Here is a 21,287-nt window from a genome sequence, read left to right as displayed (position 1 = left end):
TTATTTAAAACTTGGATCCTCAATTGACATTGCACTGCATCAGCAACAAGAAAGGTAATGGATTTGATCCCCAGGCAACAAACATACTGATGTATAAATTGAATAAATTTAATTTATTTAAACTTGCTTTGTATAAAAATGAATTCCGAATGAATAAATGCACAAAGCTGTTGCAGACATTCACACTAAATTTGCCTAAATTGATGTGAATTGGCTTGGGAAAAATTGTCTCTCTTACAGCCACTTCAGCAAGGCTGAAAAAACAACACAAAAGCTCTAGAGCTCAGCAAGTTAAAAAGCGGAGGTCCTTTTCAAGCTGTGAATGGATGCGCGGCGTCTCTCCTGATGCATAGGCAGGCTCGATCCCTGACACATTAAAGAGCTGAAGTAAGGCTGAGATTTTAAAGTTCTACCTCTGGAGGATAAAAAAGCATCCCATCAACTGTATTCATCGCTTAAACCAAACAAACAGACATTTGGTCAGACATATACATGCGATTATTCACTGATGCCGATGACCACAGAGATCAGATGGGCTCATTCTTAAGTGACAGCATTAAGCTAGCCCACACTCAACCCACCAGCCTGGGCTGATTGTTACTCATGGCAGCCTACTGCCAATTACAGATACAAACCTGAAAACACATAAAGGCACAGGTGCATCTAATAACCTCTGACCTTCATGTCAATCCTGAAAGCAGGAGGGTGTCTTCCAGCTGTCAGCGCAAAGATAAGCCCCGCATTCTCTGCACCTTGTTTGCTTATGAAGGAAACTCGCATGGAATATTTATCAGCTGATGCTCGAAATCAAAAGCCTTTGAGCGAAGAGTGCTTCAAAAAGCCTAGGCGATATCACAGCATCTCTCTGAGGGTGATATGAGAGAGTAAGGACAAAATGGATTGCAGTAGGAAATAGCTTCAGGAAGAGATGAGGATAAAAGAGACGGAGGATTATTCATCTATATCTGAACTTTGCATAAGCTCGAGACATTATTTGCTAATCAAAGGCCTCGCTTTCATATCAGGATTTATAATTCATACCCAATGAGAAGAGACTGTCACAGCGGGGGGAAAATCAAAAGAAGACAGAAAAACAGCAAAAGAGAGAAGCAGCAAAAGAAAGAAAACTCAAAAACCAAATCATAATCTTCCAGAAACATCCAGATTGCGGGGAACATGACTCATATTCACATATAACACACTCACATCAATGTAATTATTAAGGTATGAAAACAATGTGCACAGAAACCTTTAACCTGGCAATTAAAACTGCAATCCATAACTTTTGTATAATATCACCATCTCTGTTTGAAACATAAAATTGCAGGTTATTTTACATACTTTTTTTTTACGTTTTCCATGAAATCTGAACCGCAGCTTAAATTAATTTTTTTTACAAAAAACCTATCTTTGCAAATAAGGATAAGGTAAAGAGACGGATTTGAACAGATTTCAATTAATTATTTAAGGGATAGTTCACCCAAAAATGAAAATAATGTCATTAATGACTCGCCCTCATATCGTTGCAAACTTGTAAGACTTCCATTCATCTTTGGAACACAGTTTAAGATGTTTTAGATTAAGTCCAAGACCTTGTTGACCCTTCATTGAAAATCTACGTACGTATACTGTCCATGTCCAGAAAAGTAATAAAAACATCATCAAAGTAGTCCATGTGACATCAGTGGGTCAGTTAGAAAGCATCGAAAATATATTTTGGTCCAAAAATAACGACTTTATTCAGCATTGGCTTCTCTTCCTGTTGTGAAGTTCATGCGTGAAACATAAAAGTTATGTGACTGCAGTGACGCGGATGAAGTGTTATCCTCGGACATGTTTGGGAAGATTCTTTTTCAAACTTAAAGCGTCTCCCTCAGACTGTAAACGAAGCCCGGGGCACAGAAAAAAAAACAGCTGGGGCGCACCAGATAACACGTCAGGCACGTCGTTTGTTATCCACTTCACTGCAGTCACGTGACTTTAGTCTTGCGCATGTGCTTCACAACAGATACGGAAGAGAAGACAATGCTGAATAAAGTCATAATTTTTGTTGTTTTTGGACCAAAATATATTTTCGATGCTTCAACACATTCTAACTGACCCACTGATGACACATGGACTACTTTGATGATGTTTTTATTACCTTTCTGGGCATGGACAGTATACCGTTACTAGATTTTCAATGGAGGGTCAACAAGCTCTCGGACTAAATATAAAACATTTGTGTTCCGCTTACGAGTTTGGAACGACATGAGGGTGAGTCATTAATGACATTATTTTCATTTTTGGGTGAACTATCCTTTTAATAACTTTTGTTGTTGTAATTTTGCAGCTTTAAATTCTCAGTCTCAGCTCATTCAGAGCTATAGCCCTGATGTTTTAACAACATCGACTGACCCTAATAACATACATGCTCTTGACCAGAAAAATAATGTCAAACTAAATAGACTGAATAACAAATAAAACTATTATAGTATATTGTAAAGTGAAAAACACAGCAACAGTATCTATAAAAAGCAAATGCATATCAAGACACAGCAGACAAAAGAGATCCACCTTGACCAGAAACATGCTCTGTGGACACAATCTCACCATAGAAACTGACAGATATGTAGAAACATAGCTACTTTCAGAGTCCAAACTGAAATTAAACCAGGAGGACGGAGACAAAGCTGTACTTTGCAACAGAATGAACAAAATACTCATATATGAAGGAAAAAAATACACCACACAAAAAAGTTTTTGCCAGGTGAAAATAAGGACAGCTGTGTGATAGCAAAACAGGTCTCGATGCCACAACTTACTGTAATACTATATTTTTATTCAGCTTCATACTGCCAAATATCATATTAGGATTCTGAATTTAAGAAAATTAACAGGCATTAAGTGGATAAACATACTGATCAATACGATTTCAATCCCACTACCAATAAAGCCAAAATAAGCGACTATGGATAAAATAATGTGCAGATCATAATAAACTAGTGATCTACAACACACAAGCTAAAAGCCGCTGGACTACAGAGCAGGGAAAGCGGTTTGATTTCTTGTACAGATATAGATTATGATCCTCAGTGTACATCTGCAATCCAGTCCTTTCATCAGTTTCTCCTGAGACCTTTCCAATGCAGCGAATCTATGTTGCCAAGCCTGGGGCAGATACCACACAAATCAAATGCTTGAAGCAAAACCCCACATGCACAGAAGAACTGTCTTAAATGCATACTTTTTAGTCAGTAAAAAGCATCTTTACACACAGAGGCTGCAAACAACAACTGAAAATTTTCTAGCATGTCTGTACTATTGGTCTGCTTTTTAATCCTGTTTACATGCACATGGCAGGCAGCGCACACTGAGTGGGAAGGAGGTGCAAGACAATCCACTATTTAAAATGCATTTCATGATGAAATACAAGGGCAGATGAAAGAAGGTAGAAAGAGGAACCCTGGGGCTATATTTAACATAACTGCACATTAACACAAGTTACTGCAACAGTTTAGTTGACAAAATACTATTTTGTGATTCATTGACAAAAAAATGTTGTGCCTGAATCTTAATAAGATTTCATAATAGGTTCATAGTGCTGTTATTTAAATATTTTCTACTGTGTTCTAATCTACTCTTGCATTTAGCAATGAAATACAGTACAGTACAGTACGATTCTGGGTGATTAACCCTCATGTTTCCACCGTCAAACTCAAACATTAATGTTACTATATAGGAGTGGTATATGCCTGACATCATTCTTGCATGAAAAAGAAAGCAACACAGTAAACAAGAAAACAGAGCAGATCTTTTTCTTGCTGCATGTGTTTTAAGACTACAGATTTGTTCCTGGATAAGCATTGTACAATTAAGATACAATTAAGACTGTATGGTGAAACGTGTCTGGTTTGTTTTGTTTACATGAATTGTGACAATAATGTTTGCTTAGGGATGAGATAAAAACAAGACAGAAACATTTGGGAATCAATTTTAATTATCAGAAATTTAGACGTTTCGGTGTTTCTGTTAAGAGGTGGCTCAAATAAACATTATGACAAGTTACAACCACTCAGTTACATTAATGAGAAAGGACAAACCAGCCAACAAAAGAGGACTTAAACCGTGCCGACACATCAGAGAACGGCTCTATATAAAGCTTCTGGTATGCATTCAGACAGCAGCATATGGCAAGTTCTCACAGGCCAAACATGAGTGATTGTGACAGCAACCACAAGCGCAAATGCAAACACACGAGGCTAAATTCGCACTGTACAGCTTTGCCTTCAAATCTTAAGACTCTTAATCAGACAGTGAATTAAGCAATGAGATTGAGAGGCACTGCATTACTGCGATTTCACCACAATTGATTGAGTTGGGACTGGTGTAAACAATGAAGCCAGCAATCCGATACAAAGAACAATGTGCATTAAAAAAGTATGATTTATTAATATTTAATAAGGTGTATATTGCATGTTTTATCACAGTACGATCTGATATTGATTCCCTTAGCCAGAGATACAATAATCCATATAATATACATTTATAAATGACAACTTTTAGACCGGTTTGTTTTATATCTTTGGAACAATAAAAAGTGATCTTAGCAGTCTTAGGGGCTAATCACACCAAAAGCGCTTTAAACGCTTGGAAACGCAAGGCGCAATGCACTGCCTTTTTGTTTTTTTTTAAAAGAGCAGTGCGACGTGGCTTTTTATATTGCTGAGCAACCACAGAGTCAGCTGTCTTGTCAATCAAATATTGAAGCGTGAACGCTCTTTTGCTGTTAACTGTCGTATTAGCAGAAACTTTAAAAAGAGGGCGCTTGCTCTGACCTTGTTTGCGGATGAGAGGTGCACAAACACGCAGGAGACAGTGAGTGAGTGGAGTCCGGTTCTTCAAAGCAACTGTAAACTTCCCTCACCACAACGTAAGGCCCGCCTCTCCCCTCATTCGACTGGACAATGGAAAGACGCGAATGACGTCTGACGCTTCTCCGCTCTCAGCGATCTTTCAAAAGCGCGTGCTGCGGCCAGTGGCAAACAGCGCGCAAACGCTCCCTGCCCATAGAATATCATTCAAAAACGGCACATGCAACTGCCATAAACGCTTTGGTCTGATTGGCACCTTATGCCATACTGTTACAATATTTTTGTCTGTTATGATAGTGACTATGTCAAGTTATGGTTTTTGACTACAAAATACGTTGTGTCATGTACTGAAACATGTTAGTCTTTCTGTCTGTCATTGTCAAGTGTCAGCTGTTATCCACTATGACACTAGTCATCTAAACCACAAAAAAGACCCATCCCCCATTCCTGAGTCTCTTACCTGACATTATAGCAGTCAACTGGGTGAAAAATCCTCTTATGGGACTTGTGAACAACTCAGTTCCCCAATGAAAAAGCTTTTCGCTGGGCTTCCCACCCCCACACATCAAACAAGCTGGAATATTCCATACAGGCCTGAGGGGAGAGAGACACCGAACTGGGCACAATGGGCTTTGAATGTGTGTCTGGTTGTTGCACAGCATGGGGAGCAAAGTGCAGAGTTATAGTGCCCGAAATATCACACTAACAGAGGTTAATTTGAGGTGAATGTTTGCTTAAACCATCTAGATCAAACAGGTACCTTAAATGTGCAACACCCACCCTACTTGACACGTTAAAGTCTAATCAACTAAGAGAGGACAACAACAAAGTTAAGCTTATTAAAAGACCGATAAGATTTTAAGGCCATTTGGCAGAAGTGCACAAACATGGCTGAATCGAGCAAACATCCACCAGTGAGTCATAATATCATCCATAGAGAGCTTTATGGATTACTGAGAATTCTTTCATGTCAACTACCTGTGAGAGGAAATTTAACTTCCTGTTTTATGTTTTCTTGACATGTCAGCCTGTGGGTTTGGGAACAGTCTTTATATTGATCCTCTTTACAGAGAGGGAGAATACAGTATTCAGACCCCATTCCTATAAGTGTGTGTGTGTGCAGAAGAAAACATCAGAAGACAAGATGCACAGCAGGATTTTTTTAAGCCTGTCTGCTTGAAAAACAAATGCTGGCCACAGTTTTCAAGAGAAGAGAGACAACCTGCTTACTTTTAAAAGCAAACATCAATGAGAGACAACGCCCTTACTCCTCATTGTAACAGCTCGTAGCCCTCCTAACTTTTTGTGTCTGGCTATTTCACAGAGGACATGCACTTAAAGTATTTTCCAGAAGGAAAGCGTGACCGTCTTTCCACTGACTTGCCCTTTTCTCTGCAGCAGGCTGACAATACATGAGCTGGGTTAAAGAAGTACCTCATGCAAAAACAAAAATTATCTTATTTCCCTCGTGGCATTACAGATATGTTTGACTTACTTTTTCATGTAAATGCCAACAAAGGTTTTTTTTATTTGAGTAGGCCATGTCTTTATGTCCACATTATGTAAGGAAAGAATTGAATCATAAAAGTAAAGTGCAACGGATTCATGTTTTGTTCATGGTGTAAGAAAACATAACAGAACACGTAAACAGTTTAATAGAGGCACATCGATTGCAACATATCGATGTGTTTTCTACATGTCTTGTAACAAAATATTATGCAACTAGCATTTAACCACAAGACATACAAAAGCTAGTGAGACACAACACACAGTACAGAGCTTCCTGGCTGTATTCACCCAATTCACCTGCATACTAAACCATTACTTTAGATTCAGTCCTTATGAAAGAGATCCATTTAAGCATAGCTTCAAATGTTGGGTAAATTATCTTTTCAAGAACTCTTTTCTAGGTTTCAAAGGCGGCGGCCAGATAAATAGTGGCTCTCTTGACCTAAAGTACTCCATCAGCTCAAAGAGCCAAAACAGCACAAAGGAAGCTTAAAGAAAAGCTATTATGCATGCAGAGAGATGGGCAAACAAGTGCAGACGATTAAGCAGAACACTTTAAAGGGATTTTTAGACAGCCCTTCTGAGGTACTGTAAAAACTATGTTGAAAGAGCATTTTAACAGCCAAGATGCATATATTATTAAAGTTTAAAAACAAGGAAGCCTCAATTCACACAAAATCTTACTTAAATTTCCAGGCCCTGCTAACCATTGTTCTGACAGAAACCAATGGATCTGACAGAAAAAAACACTCTTAATGGTTGACGAAAGCATACAAATATTGTATAAAATATGCAAAGGAGGACACAAGAGGTGGAGCATGCACAGAATATTTCTGCATGCATAGATTATCCGTGGGCCTGCTACCACCAAAGAAAACGACATGTCAGAGAGCTGGAGGGGTCATAATAATGCATATTAATGTATTCTTCTATATTGATGCTCAATGTGCATGTGCAGGCTAGCATCCCAGCAGCTGACTCATAACACTGTAAGACTAAAATGATCTCCTGTGGATCTCCATTAATCTCTGCAGTCTGCATGGTGCTAGCCTTAAATATACAAACAAGAAAATGGGCCCTGTTATCGTTTTACCTCATTAGATACTATAGGCAGAGGGGAATTTTACCATACTAATGTCATTAGGGATTTAAACCATTTATCTTCTCAGAATACGCTTTAATTTAAGCAACAAATGGTGTCCATGCAAGACAGACAGAAAGCCTTTTCAGTCAAAACGGCCCATAAGCGAATCTTGAAATCAGAATTCCATTACGGATTTGCTAAATGCTTTTTGTGCTAGCTGAATTCACAAGCATCATGCTGATCATGAGACTGAGACACTGAACCTATCACATGACAAGCCTTCGACTGATTTTTATAAAGCCATAAGTTAATCACCAGCACAATATTTGCTGAAAGTAAAGTTTGGAAGACACACCTTGTCTTTAACAGAAGGTCACATTTTATTCTCTTCACACATGCAAACATGTGAGAAGTGAGGTGACAAAGTATAAAATCACAGCCCTGTAGTGCATCATACCTCTGCTGAAAATAAAGGAAAATAAATGTTCCTAAAATACAATCTTTTAGCGGGAAAAGCTTTTTAGAACAGAGCATTTAATCACAACAGTTATCCACTTTTGGCACTTTTCCATTGCGTAGTACCCCACAGTTTGGTTTGGGTCAGGTGGGGTCAGCCCACCTCACTTTGGCCTGGTTAGCTTTTCCATAGAGTTAAGTAACACTTCAGAGTGGGAGGGATTATAGGCGTGTCGTAATATTTGCCCTGCCTACTACTGGGACATCATACAAGTGAGAGTGCCGTTGTACATTCCCATGCATTCATTTATTTCTCAGTCCGCCACAAATTTAAAATTGACCACCACAAATAGATGTTTGCACATCGATTTATCACTACCTCAGTCTCACATTTCTGTACAAACACCCATGGTGTCAGTCGACGCACTCCGCTGAGCCTCATTTAAGGTGTATTTAAGAATAAAATGTGTGCGTGCACGTCGCGAATGTGCCGCAACAAACTGCAGGTCTAGAAAAAACTGTTATGGTGTTTCTGATTCTCAACCTGTGGATGTTTTCATTGCTAAAAGAGAGTTTGGAAACTAACATTAAAGCACAGATGACAACATGTTTACTTGAGACAGCGCAAGCTAGCATAAAGGTAAAGCTAATCTTTTACATTATAGTGATGACACTGGTAGTGAAGATTTTCATCACGTTTTGGTATCGGCTCGGATCGCTTGGAACCCCGACCCAGGTGGTACTAAAAAAAAAAGTATTGGTTACTACTAGTGATGCACCGATGTATCGGCCACCGATATTTACTGGCCGATTTTTGATGGATTTGAAACCATCGGCATATCGGCAATAGCACAAAAAGGCAGATACCGATTGTTTATTAATTAAATACATAAAGGCAATGAATTGCATGTCTGTTGTTCAATTAAAATAAATTAATGTTCTGGTGTGCACTATACTTAAGCACCGACAGAAAACCTTTGTTGAGAAAAAAAACACCTTTGAAGGTTGTCATGGTGACTTATTATATTTGTTTTAGCTTAATTTGTGCCTCTCTTATTATGTTGGTCAGTTGAATGTTAATTAGATCCAATCCATGTTCAGTAAAAATAATTTGATGCAGAAATAAATTAGCTAATAGACCAACTGTATAGTATTGTATACAAGTGTTTAATATCGGTATCGGCATCGGCCAGAAGTTGTCTGTTTAAATCGATATCGGCCCAAAAAATCCTAGCGGTGCATCCCTAGTTACTACGTACTGCACTCAGTGGAAAATCCCCCAAAAGTAAGCTGACCCAAACCAAACCAAACCGTGGGGTACCATGCAATGGAAAAGCGCCATTTGCATATGGGTAAATCTTTAAGCATGGCATATCTAAAATAGTACATCCCACTAAAAAAAATAAAAGGGACCATGGAGATACAGCAGTCAGAAGTAAAATTTGGCTACTAAATGAGACACGGGTATAAAAACAGGCCAATGATCATTTATAAATGTACTCACAAAATAATATTCAAACTGGCATCCTCGTGCAACTGTATCTCAGGAGGCTTGTTCATATTTACTTTGATTTAGTATGTGAGAGAAGATTAACTTAACAGTCAGTGATGTACTGACTAGACATGCAGTGTTGGAAAATTCAGAAGCTTGGAAAGAGTACAGGGCATTGCATCTGATCTTAGCTGGGTAGCAGAGCAGAGCAGGTGGGGTATGACATGTCCAACAGTCATGTCAATAGCTTGACAGCTTATTGGACAGCAGGAAACATAGCAGGCCAGCGAGAACCAAACTCACTCCACCCAAACCAAGTGCAGTCTGATCACTTTCATAACTCTGAGAACCTCACAAAGCTGGCAAGCATTCACAAAGTCTGGCTAGTTGCTGCTTTGCCAAATAATGCCCCCAACACATACCCCCTTTGTTCATTCAGTAGGAAATATAACTGATAACAAGAAAGAACAACACTGGCTATATTTTTTATGATGACATTGTTTTTCTTGACGCCCGGTATGGGCTCTGTCCACAGGGCCTTTGTTAGATGACTATTGGGATCTGGACTATTGAGGTATAGTCGGGCATTACTGGAACTTCAATGGGTGTGTTTTGAAACTGGACCAGATAAGACAGCAAGGGGCTTTCTTGCCAAGATAAACAATCCCCCTAGATGAGCCTCCTGGTGCATGATACAGATTTAAACATTTCCAAAATGTTCTTCAACTAATATGAATAACCATAGCATTATAAGAAAAACATAACATTTTAAAAAGGGTACTTTTTTCAAATTCGCAATGCTTCAGTGGCAACTTTACCAGTAATCTTAGACCCAATTTGCCCTATGCAGTTGGCAGTATTTCAAAGAAAAATCAAATCTGAAATGCAAGAACAAGGCAGCACTGCACTAAGGGCAAGTTCACATTATCCCAACCAAAACTTGCCCAAGAGCGTTAGACCCTCAAAGCCTGGTTAGTTTGATCACTCTGTACCGTGTCCGGGCACGGTTTGGTTAATCGTGCCCTGGCTTGCAGAGCAAGAATCACCTTCATCTGCCTCTGCAAAAAACTTCTGATGGGCGCAGCAGAGTTATGTGAATTAGAGCTGTAATCGGGCCTTAAAAGTTAGGCCCGAAATGTCCGGAGCCCGACAGAATGCAGCCCGAACCCGAACGTACATTTAGATTGACAGCTTTTTAAAAGCCCGAACCCGTTTACAGCCCGACATTATTTAAATGTGCGCACACACACAGCTTTCGTCAAGAATGAGAAATTTACACAGGTTTTAACATTATTTATTCATGACTAATAATCTACACACCACTTGGAAGTTGAAACAAAGAAATAAAATAAGTCATCTGTAACATTGTAACATCTCATTCTAAATAGGCTTATGCAATACACTATAAATATGCCAATAAAATTATTATTTCTTAACGAATTAAATTAAGATAATACATTCTGAATTAAGATGGGTATTTGGCAATAACGAAATTAAGAGGCAGGCTCCGCGGGATTTGCGTCGGCACTTCTCTCCATTACTACTGCCAACATTAGTCTATATCCTCTGTCTAAATTATGTAAGACTCGATTCATATTTAGTTATACATTGAAAAACCTACTCACCAAGATTAGGCTACATGTTTTTGATGAGGAAAATCATTAAATCCAATCCACTGTAAATGAATTCAGCGCGATCCTGCGCTACTGATTTGAACTTGACCGCTCATTTACCTCACAAAGCCGGAGCGGAAGCCCGAGCCCGCCCCGAGCCCGTGTAAAATGTTAGAAATGAAGCCCGAACCCGCCCGAGCCCGTCGGGTCCCGACGGGTCCCGTCGGGTTCGGGCAAAGATCTTCAGCTCTAATGTGAATGCCTGAGCCACACACTGTCGACAGATCAACTAAGCACTACGATAGGCATATGAGAGGACAGTGCGTCTGTGTATCAAATTCAGAATTAAAAAACTTAATATCATGATGGGTTCTTGTGTTAAGAGAGCGCTTTACTTTCTGTTATCTTCAAAACATTTACATCCTAATAATGAAAGCGTGCCCAGGCTCAGATTGGTCAAAGTACAATGTGATCGTTTGGTTGGGTTAAAGGACAATTGATGGGTCAGATCTTTCAACTTTTTGTCAACTTTTATAAACCTTCATACTTCATAATATGGCTGTATAGACAAGAATCTCGCAATACAATACCCATCACGATGCAGGGGTTGTGGTGCAGTTTGCTGCGATACATTGTGATACTGTTGAGTAGGGCTGTCACAACGATTAAATAATCGTCTCATCGCAATTGTTTGACCTCATCGCGATAATTTCGGATCACCGCAATGATTGCACATCTCTCTAAAAAACACAAGGGGGAGCTGCAGTGCCTGTATAAATGGGAAATTATCAGATTACGTTTAAATATGTGTTATGTGTATTAATATTTACTGCCAGGTAAACCGTGCAAAATATTTAATGTAAATAATCACAACAATTTGTGAAAATTATTTCATAAACAATCAAAAAAAATGATGAGAATTAAATGTCACATCAATAAAACAGACAATTAATCGTCATAATTGTCAAAGCAATAAAACAGGCAATTAATAGTCATAATCGTCACAATTTATTAGGCAATTAACCATCAGCCAAATTTCATAACCGTGACAGCCCTACTGTTGAGCGATGCAATATATTGACCTATTCCTATGCTGCAATATAATTTGGGGAAAGTTGTCATTGAGAACACATAACTATCAGGGCTCCAGACTAACTTTTTTCACTAGGAGCACAGTGGCCCCCAACTGAAAATTGTAGGGGCGCAACCAAAAAATTTAGGGGCACACACCGTAAATCAACATGCTAACAAAATAATCACATTTCTACAAATTTCCTAATTTACTAATAAATGCTTTGATGATAGATGCAGAAAGTACAATGTCAAATTCACTGTCACATCACAAAAAAGGGTCAAATTTACTGCTCGCACATGTGCGACTGGATGTAAAATTCAGTGGCACACTTTCAAATTTTGGTGGCAAAATGCCACCATTTGGTGACAGTCTGGAGCCCTGACTATATGCAAACCTTTGTGTTGAGCCCCTATGTTAGTACTTCCTGTCACTGTTAAAGTTTAGAGATAAGAAAAATGGTATTGAGTGGTCAGGATGTAAATTCCAAAGGAAACAACTCCCATGAACATGGTATGACTTTTTTATTAAAATAATATATAATTATATTGCAATTTTTTATCTTTTTTTTTTAGAATCAATACAGTTTTGCTCACAAGTATCTATTTTCTAACACCCCTAATTCATAATCATATGTCACAGTGAAAAAATGTAAGCAATGTTCTATACACTTTATTATATTACAATTTCTGATTTTTGAAGCAAAGCAAGATTGTGCACTGTTACCCTAGGATCTAGGGGTGTAAGAAAATATCGATACATGTGTGTATCGAGATATATTGTTTGCTAATACCGAATTGATTCTCGAAAACGCACTATCAATTTTTATATAAGATTCATGGCAGTTGGTTAGTTTTCAGTTTACATCCCGACCGCTAGATAGCAGTCTCTAAACTTCCAGAGTGACAGAAAGTAAAGGTTTTTATGAAGGACCCATAAAGAACCTGTTTTAAATGGTCAATTTATTACTTCGGGTCCCGGGTCAGATTAACACTGTGTGTAAATCCCAAGTCATTCAGAGAACGAGCGGCCGTGATCAGAGTCAGTCAGCGCTGACGCGCTACAGCGCATTGAGTTGACAACTGCCTCTTGTTTTAAAAGTCACAACCATGCTTTGTTTCTCCCATTTTTTATGATGCAACCATATTTTTATATTTAAAATGTTTGCTCAGAGAACACAGAGATGGTAGCAAATAAGCTATGCTAATGTCAAGCCCATTGCACTGAACGCGCAATAATTATTACAGTTCAAATGGGCAAACAATCCTTCTTATGTATAAACTGACTCAAGTCAGTGACAGCACATAGATTATTGAATCTGGAAAAATTAGTGGATTAAGCTCTTCGAGAGGAATATTATGGATATGGATTGTATGCATCAATGTCAGGCAACTTACAAAGGAGAATGCTGTTAAGGTAAGACAATGTTTTATTTTCAAAACTTGTTACTGATTTAATAGCAATGTGCTGTGTAATGTGTGTCAACTTGGCAGCTATCAAAAAATAGGTGTTTGGGTATTAGATTTATGGCATGAGGTATATTACATTTATTTTTTCTGCATGGGTCCGGGTCCAACTTTTATAAGTATTTTATAAGTATTTGACGGGTTCGGGTCGGTTCATAACTCACTCACAGTTTTACACAAGTTAAATATTTTTGGCTAAGGTTTGAATATGATGGTGTGTTCTGGATGACAGCTTTCCTAAAAATAATATCCTATTCTATTTCCAAAATAAGAAATATCCCAGTATATCGCCCGGCAGTTTGGCAGTATAGCGCATTGTATCGTATTGCGACCCTTGCATCGCGATATGTATCGTATGGCCAGATTCTTGCGGATACACGTTTTTAAATTAAAGGTCCTCTGTATTCAGAAGGGAGTAGTAGCGTAGTCTACGCTCTTTTCTTAGTGACCTATGACAAATTCGGAGAGCGGGGGCACAGAGCAGAAGCAGAGTAACCTCCGTAAGCTGCGTAAAGCTCTTATCTTGAATGCGGACGCGACTAAGATGGCGGCGCTACTGGAAAGTAGTTATTTTCGTTAATAAAGTTTTAAATATGGATATTTCTACAACAACACCGCGCGGGTTACCCTCAGAAGACCTTTGTTTATCATCCTGGAGCCGTATGGATTTATTTTGTGAAGGATGGACGCACTTTTTTTGGACTTGAAGGACGTGGACCCCGTAACTTCACATTTAATTAACTGAAAGATCTAAAACATTTTCTAAAATATCTGAAAATGTGTTTGTCTGAAAAACAATAGACATACGCAACTCGGACAGTCGGGGGGGTGAGTAAATCATGGGTTTAATATCATTTTTGGCCGAACTATCCCTTTAAATCTGAAAATGCACCTGTAAGACACATGTTTTCATGCTGCTGTAGAGGCATTTTCAAGGCCACCATTTTCATGGATTTTATATCATTTAAATTTAGCAATATAATTCATCATCATCACAATTTCATAAAAAAAATTTTTTTACTTTTAAAATAAATTTCATACATTATACATTCAGTGCGAACTCAGGAGTAGGATAAAAGTAAATTCTTATTTAACCTACCCCAATCTTTTTTTACGTTTTTGAAAAAGGTCAAAAACAAAGATACCTGTGGTTTTGGAAGAATTTTTTGCCTCTGTACTGTACCTTGTATCATTAGCATGTACAAAAATGCCCTTCTTTTAGGGTCTTAAACAGTGTGCATTCTCAATTACAAACACACACAAAGTTGAAGTAAATGTTTTTTTTTTAGAGGAGTTCAACATGTCATATTCAAAGCCAGCAACACAGTTAGCATATTGATTACAAGAAAGCCATAAACCTTTTCTGTCTCCAGGTTTTATTGATCTCAGATGCCCGAAATCCATTAGCGCCCTTTACATGCGTAGCGTTTTCTGTCTCCGTTCGCTACAGCAAGCTTTCACTAGAGTTTGTTTTAAACCTCGCTGTGGAGAGCAGCATCGGTAGATTAGTGATGTTGGCAAAGGGCCGGCAACACGGACTCTTGTCATCAAGCGCATTCAAGTGATCCAAATTACCAGAGTAGTCCTTGCGCCCAGGGACTCTAGGAAGCGTCCAGCCAAGGGCCAAGTGGGACCAACTTCCCACATTTGACTGTTATTAGTCCCCCCAGGAGGCACTGGCTATGTGCTTACACCAGTATCACAAAGAATCAAGCATTAGAACTGACTCAGTCAGCCCGAGTTCAGCACACACACAACAACAGTCACTACTCAATCAGCTTACTGCTGTTTTTATAACACTAAAAGTGAGGTTAATACTGGCATCCCATGTTGATGTGTAGGAGTCTGAATGCCTTCTGTGCAGACACTTCATACACACACACATAATGACTATGACAGTGCTTTATTGTTATGAACAGGTCTTCTTCATCCACCCACATAACAATACAGCCACAGAAGCTGATTACCAACCTACACTCAATGGCCTTTTAAAAAAATAAAAAAATCAGGCCATTAAATGAGTCTAAGCACTTACAATTTTACTTGCCCTCCTTTCCTACGACATACATTGTGCTTGAAATTACCCCCTGGTCAAAATCATATCTAAAATTTCCACACGCACCTACCAGTGTAATTAGTATAGCAAACCATTGTATGCCTCCTAATTTGCACTGGTGTTTGAAGTAGTCCTGGCACTTTTTATTAAAAGTTTCTACAGGCAATCCAGCTTACCAAAGCTAACTTTACTAGACTGGACTTCTGAGTATTTCTGCAAGTAATGATGGGGCTATCGAATGAACAGTTTGCAGCCTGCCAAATGCATACAGTTTAAATATGATGACTCTGTTCTGTCCTTTAAACACCCAATCCGTGAAACAATATCCGGCCCTTGTAGTCATTTCAGATAGCACTTAGCAAACATAAAGCCCATACTGCAGGCAATTTGTGACTGGTCTCACATAAATGACTTTGTTCGTCCAGCATACAAGCTCAAAGTTGTGTCTTATTTTTAGAGGGGATCTATAGGAATGCAAAAAGTACAACTTTTCTGGGCATTCAAGTACTTCTCATCACTGATTCCTGTTTCCTGAATGATTGCACCATATAGGGAACTGGGAAACTGAAACAAACATCTTGACAGATGTCACTTGAGTTCTCTACAAGGTCGATATATGAAGTATAAATCTTGCAACATGTCAAGGACCTTCAGCTGGGAATAAAACCAACAATAACAAAGCATCATCTCGGTCGTAAAGTCGAAAGCATCTCTGTGCTATTATATGAACAAACTCACCGATCCATAGACAACCGCGTACTGATGTAGAAAACCCTGCAAAGAATCATTTTCAATGCGAGGAGCCTGGTCCTAACGAATAGCAGATTAGACGCCACGTCCACGCAGGACACGGGGAAATATGGTCAGATTTATGCACAAGCCATTTCTCTTTCTGTTCGTGTTTAACATCGCACAATTATGAGGTGTAACTAAAAGTTTTTACATATAAGTTAGGGTTTTCCCATACTAGCGTTGACTGGCAAGAGTACAGGAACTTTGTTGAATCCCCGACAGCCGCAAGGACATGTTTACAAAGACATAAACATAGTGATGCGGCTAAAAAAATAGCGTTTAGTGTTCATTGATATTTAGTAATTGAGACTTAAACGAGCTAGAATGACTGAGACTAGCGGCTAGCATCTCTAATGCTCAACTCAAAGGCACTACACGGACTGTCGACATGATAGCATTGCATCTAAATGAACAAAAGACCCACAAAGGCACACATACATAATATTCACTCACCTTCAAACATCAAATTACGCTGTTCGTCTGGCCTTTTAAAAGTTTAAAGGTACCGTAAACAACAGCAACACCGCAAGTTGCAATGCTTGAGAGCGAGACGGTAGATCTGCTGGCAGTCAGGCAGCCACTCTCAGCCTGTAACAGCGCTGCAGCGAGAGAACATATGGCTCAAACATCGCGATATCACAACATGAGTGACGACGATGAGCTGACCAATCATTGTCGACATCTGTTGTCCAATAAAAATGCAGAACGGAATTCCTCCTCGATTTGATTGGTCGGTTTACTATGGTTGGGCGTCAGCAAGTTTGTTGTCTGAAGCGAAATCAGTCGCTTTATTTAGGAGATTGAGAAGTCTATGAATGAATGGGAGTCAAAGTGATTGAACCGATTTAAATATTTCTAAATAGTTTCCTAAATAGTTTTAAATGTCTGATAACAGCGATCAAGAACTGATGATTGTATGTATCAAAAAGGATTGCTGTATTTGCTCAAGATGGTTTTGACTACTGGATACAGTAAGCAGACAGGCTTTCATTGTGCTTTTGAAGTGAGACACATTTAACACACACGCACATATACATTTTTACATACATACATACATACATATATACATACAAGAAATGGCAGGTTACAGGAATTTTTTTAACATTTAAAGAACACTTCTGTGAAGCTCTAATCAACTTTAGCAAATGACCTCAGAGCGTGTCATCTTGGCCAATGTGCATAAAACGCTAAATTTTAGGAATGTTCTAGATACAGTAATGTTAATTTTTTGACAGAATTTTTGGCATTATGTAATTTACCACAGAAAAAAATATTATCGAAGTCTTTATGTTTTCAATAAATTAATATGTTTGTATGCAATGTTGAATTACGGAAGAGGATTAGGGCCACTGGTGAAAAAATTATTTGAATTCTAACTTTTTTCTCAGAATTCTGACTTTAATCTCAGAATTCTGACTTTAATCTCAGAATTCTGACTTTAATCTCAGAATTCTGACTTTAATCTCAGAATTCTGACTTTAATCTCAGAATTCTGAGAATAAAGTCAGAATTCTGAGAATAAAGTCAGAATTCAAATTTTGAGTTTAAAGTCAGAATTCTGAGTTTAAAGTCAGAATTCTGAGTTTAAAGTCAGAATTCTGAGTTTAAAGTCAGAATTCTGAGTTTAAAGTCAGAATTCTGAGTTTAAAGTCAGAATTCTGACTTTATTCTCAGAATTCTGAGATTAAAGTCAGAATTCTGAGATTAAAGTCAGAATTCTGAGATTAAAGTCAGAATTCTGAGATTAAAGTCAGAATTCTGAGTTTAAAGTCAGAATTCTGACTTTATTCTCAGAATTCTGACTTTATTCTCAGAATTCTGAGATTAAAGTCAGAATTCTGAGATTAAAGTCAGAATTCTGAGTTTAAAGTCAGAATTCTGACTTTATTCTCAGAATTCTGACTTTATTCTCAGAATTCTGAGATTAAAGTCAGAATTCTGAGATTAAAGTCAGAATTCTGAGATTAAAGTCAGAATTCTGAGAATAAAGTCAGAATTCAAAAAAAATTTTCACCAGTGGCCCTAATCCTCTTCCGTATTGATTGTAGGGCTAAAACTTCAAAACAAAAATGTCACCGTTGTGTTCCTCCAGGTGCATTACTGTAGTTGTGATTTTTTCTTTTGTAAAAAAATGAGAAACAAAATCATTTTCAGTGGTAATTAGCATTATGCCACACATGCTGTCGATTGAGCTTTACTTGTATTGAAATCTGAATATGCCTTTAAACATTTGGTACCACAGTTATATGTTGCTCAATTTTGAGCATCAATATTCAACATCAATTTGAATATTTTAAACCATTGCTCCTGTAAGTTTCACCTTTTATCCGACATCTCTATTGATAGAACATGTGCATGGTGCACAGATTAATACAATTGGTAATTTTCTAGAGTAAAGGAGCATAACAGTGATGATGTACACTGTCACCATACTGCGTCACTACCTACGATCCATCTGGAAACAACCCTAATGACCAGACCAGTGACCCTCATAAGTTCACAGCAAATGCATGTCAAGCAGCTCTAGCTTTAGCAGTCATAAAATGGTTGTGATTATGCACCCACACACTGCTTCTTCACAGAGACATGTGACTTTGAAATAACCACCTCTTTCAAGATGATGCAAAGAAAAAGAAACAAAAGCCTATTAAAACCTAAATGTTAATCTTGACAGCTCTGTCAGGAAAGTCTTGTTATACTGGTGTTCACTTAAATAAGTTAGATATGACATGTCACCTTTGGCAACCCTTTTTGCTTTGTACAAGTGGATTTAAAATTACAAAATATTTAAATGTGCATGACCCAGTCTGTAAAATCAAGGCCTTATAATCTTTTTAAGTCTCATAATCGATGAGATTGGAAGCATCAAAGTTAGACTTCAGTCATTGGTTAAACTTTATTTTCAATCTTTAAAATGGCCTTAATCAACAGTATTAAAGTCATTAAGGGTATATGTCCACATAATGTATTTTACATTATGTAGAATGGTTTAATGTAGAAAACTGTAAATCACAAAATGACTTTAGCTGTGTTTTTACTGGTAAGGTCAAACATTTTTAAACTATAACTCATAGTATAAGTTGTTCTGAACTGTGGTAGCAAAAGAAGTTTTGGTTTTCTAATCCATGTCCCTTGATCTGTACGAATTTAGCCATACAACTGCAAATTTTAAATTACTTCTTAAATTTAACAGGTTTCTATTGAGTATATACTGAGGTGTTTGGACCTTGATCTGATTTTGCAAAGTAAGAGGTGTTCTTGGGCCATCATAGTTTGTTGACCCTGGATCAACATTTCGGTAGAAACACCCTTCCCTCAAACCCTATAACTTCCCAAAAATCAGAGGAAATGACAGGTCATTGCCCTCTAGCTTGTACGACAAAGTTAAATCTGATTGACTGATTAGAATCTTGTCCCAGGGTCAGACATCTTATCAGTTAAGAAACATCTTTAACTTGGCAAAATCAGGTTTATGAAATGCCAAAACCTGAGTCATTAAAGGACTTGAGTCAACAAAGTCAACATTTTTAAAGAGCTGTTTGTTTGCTCCTTAATTCCAATTACATTTTTACAAATTGTTGAATTACTCAAACTGAAAATACTTCAAGAACAATACACCTCTTTTGACACATGGTGAAACACAAAAGGACTAAAAATGACTGAAAATTCTAATCTCTGGATATTGATAGATCCAACAATGGCTACATCGAAACTTGTTAAATATCACAACATCCAACTAGATAGCTCTGGTCAGTGAAAAATGACTCAAAATAAAAACGTCTCTCTGTTGTGAGTTAAGCCACAATGCAGAAAAAGATATGAATGAGAAAACAGCAGGAGACAAAGTGATGTAATAATAAATAAATATGGTGTATAAACTAATCTTAGTTGCTTTCTCGGTTGTCTGTCTAACTTCGCTGATAGTCGCAAGTCTGACTTTGTCTGACTAGAAGCAGATTTAGATGGGGATATTTTACCAAACACAGGCAGTGAAAATTTACTGCTCACAACATTCTTGTGACGTTAATGAAAGCCTTGAGATGGAGACCACTTAAAATGTAAAAAGTGAAAGCTCCTCTATTATAAAAACTTATTTCAGTTGGTAACGCCTAAACTATTTAAACACTTTACATTTAACAAAATACATCGACAAGATTAAACAACATTAGGAAAGTAATGTCAAATAGATTAACTATAGAATAAAAATTAATATAATATAAAAAAGTTATAAGAATAAAAGTGAATGATAAAACAAATGAAAGATATAATTTAATTAATGACCAATTAAATATAAATAAAATAGAACACAAGTTTACTCAGATTTATCAATATTTAAAGTCCCCTAAAAAGGGATCATTTTCTATGGAAGTGACAAGGGGCGTGTTTTTTCTGTTTATTTTTGGGTGAACTATACCTTCACAGACAAAAAATTCTAGACTTCTGAAAGGATTTGTAGCATGTTTCAAAGAAAAATAAATTATTTTCAAGTAAAGATTGTGGTTCTGCCTATCTTGTTTTATCAGTGGTTAGACATTAGTAGTCTAATACAAGGTTTAGAATATACACTTTACCAAATGTACCTTGCCTTAGCATTGAAGCTTTGAACTCAGTTTCAGAACCAGGTTGTTGTTTCGTACTCACAGCATTGCTAATTTCGCACACAAATATGATAGTTTGTCTGGGTTATTTTTGACACATAATGGGTATTGGACAGAACACATGCTGGGTTAAAAATGACCCAATGTTGGGTTGTTGTTATGCAACCATGGGATATAATAACCCAGCAGTTTGGTTAAAACAGCCCAGTATTGGGTCAATTTTAACCCAGAGGTGTGTTCTGTCCAATATTTTTTCATTATGGGTCAAAAATAACCCAGTAATTTTTAAAGTGTAA

General features: G+C 37.7%; 1 protein-coding gene across 1 annotated transcript in view; it reads right to left on the bottom strand.

Moving 5' to 3' along the window:
* Window positions 1–16,984, bottom strand: part of glceb (glucuronic acid epimerase b) — a 48,666-nt gene extending 31,682 nt beyond the window's left edge. Inside the window, exon 1 of the mRNA XM_065267673.1 lies at window positions 16,847–16,984. The gene's annotated coding sequence lies outside the window, so the exon portion shown is untranslated. The remainder of the gene's footprint in view (window positions 1–16,846) is intronic.
* Between the last annotated feature and the right edge of the window lie 4,303 nt (window positions 16,985–21,287).

The sequence above is a fragment of the Paramisgurnus dabryanus genome, chromosome 2 (genome assembly GCF_030506205.2).
Source record: "Paramisgurnus dabryanus chromosome 2, PD_genome_1.1, whole genome shotgun sequence".
Classification (NCBI taxonomy): Eukaryota; Metazoa; Chordata; class Actinopteri; order Cypriniformes; family Cobitidae; genus Paramisgurnus; species Paramisgurnus dabryanus.
The sequence above is the reverse complement of the archived record's forward strand: the minus strand, read 5'-3'. Positions and strand labels throughout refer to the sequence as shown.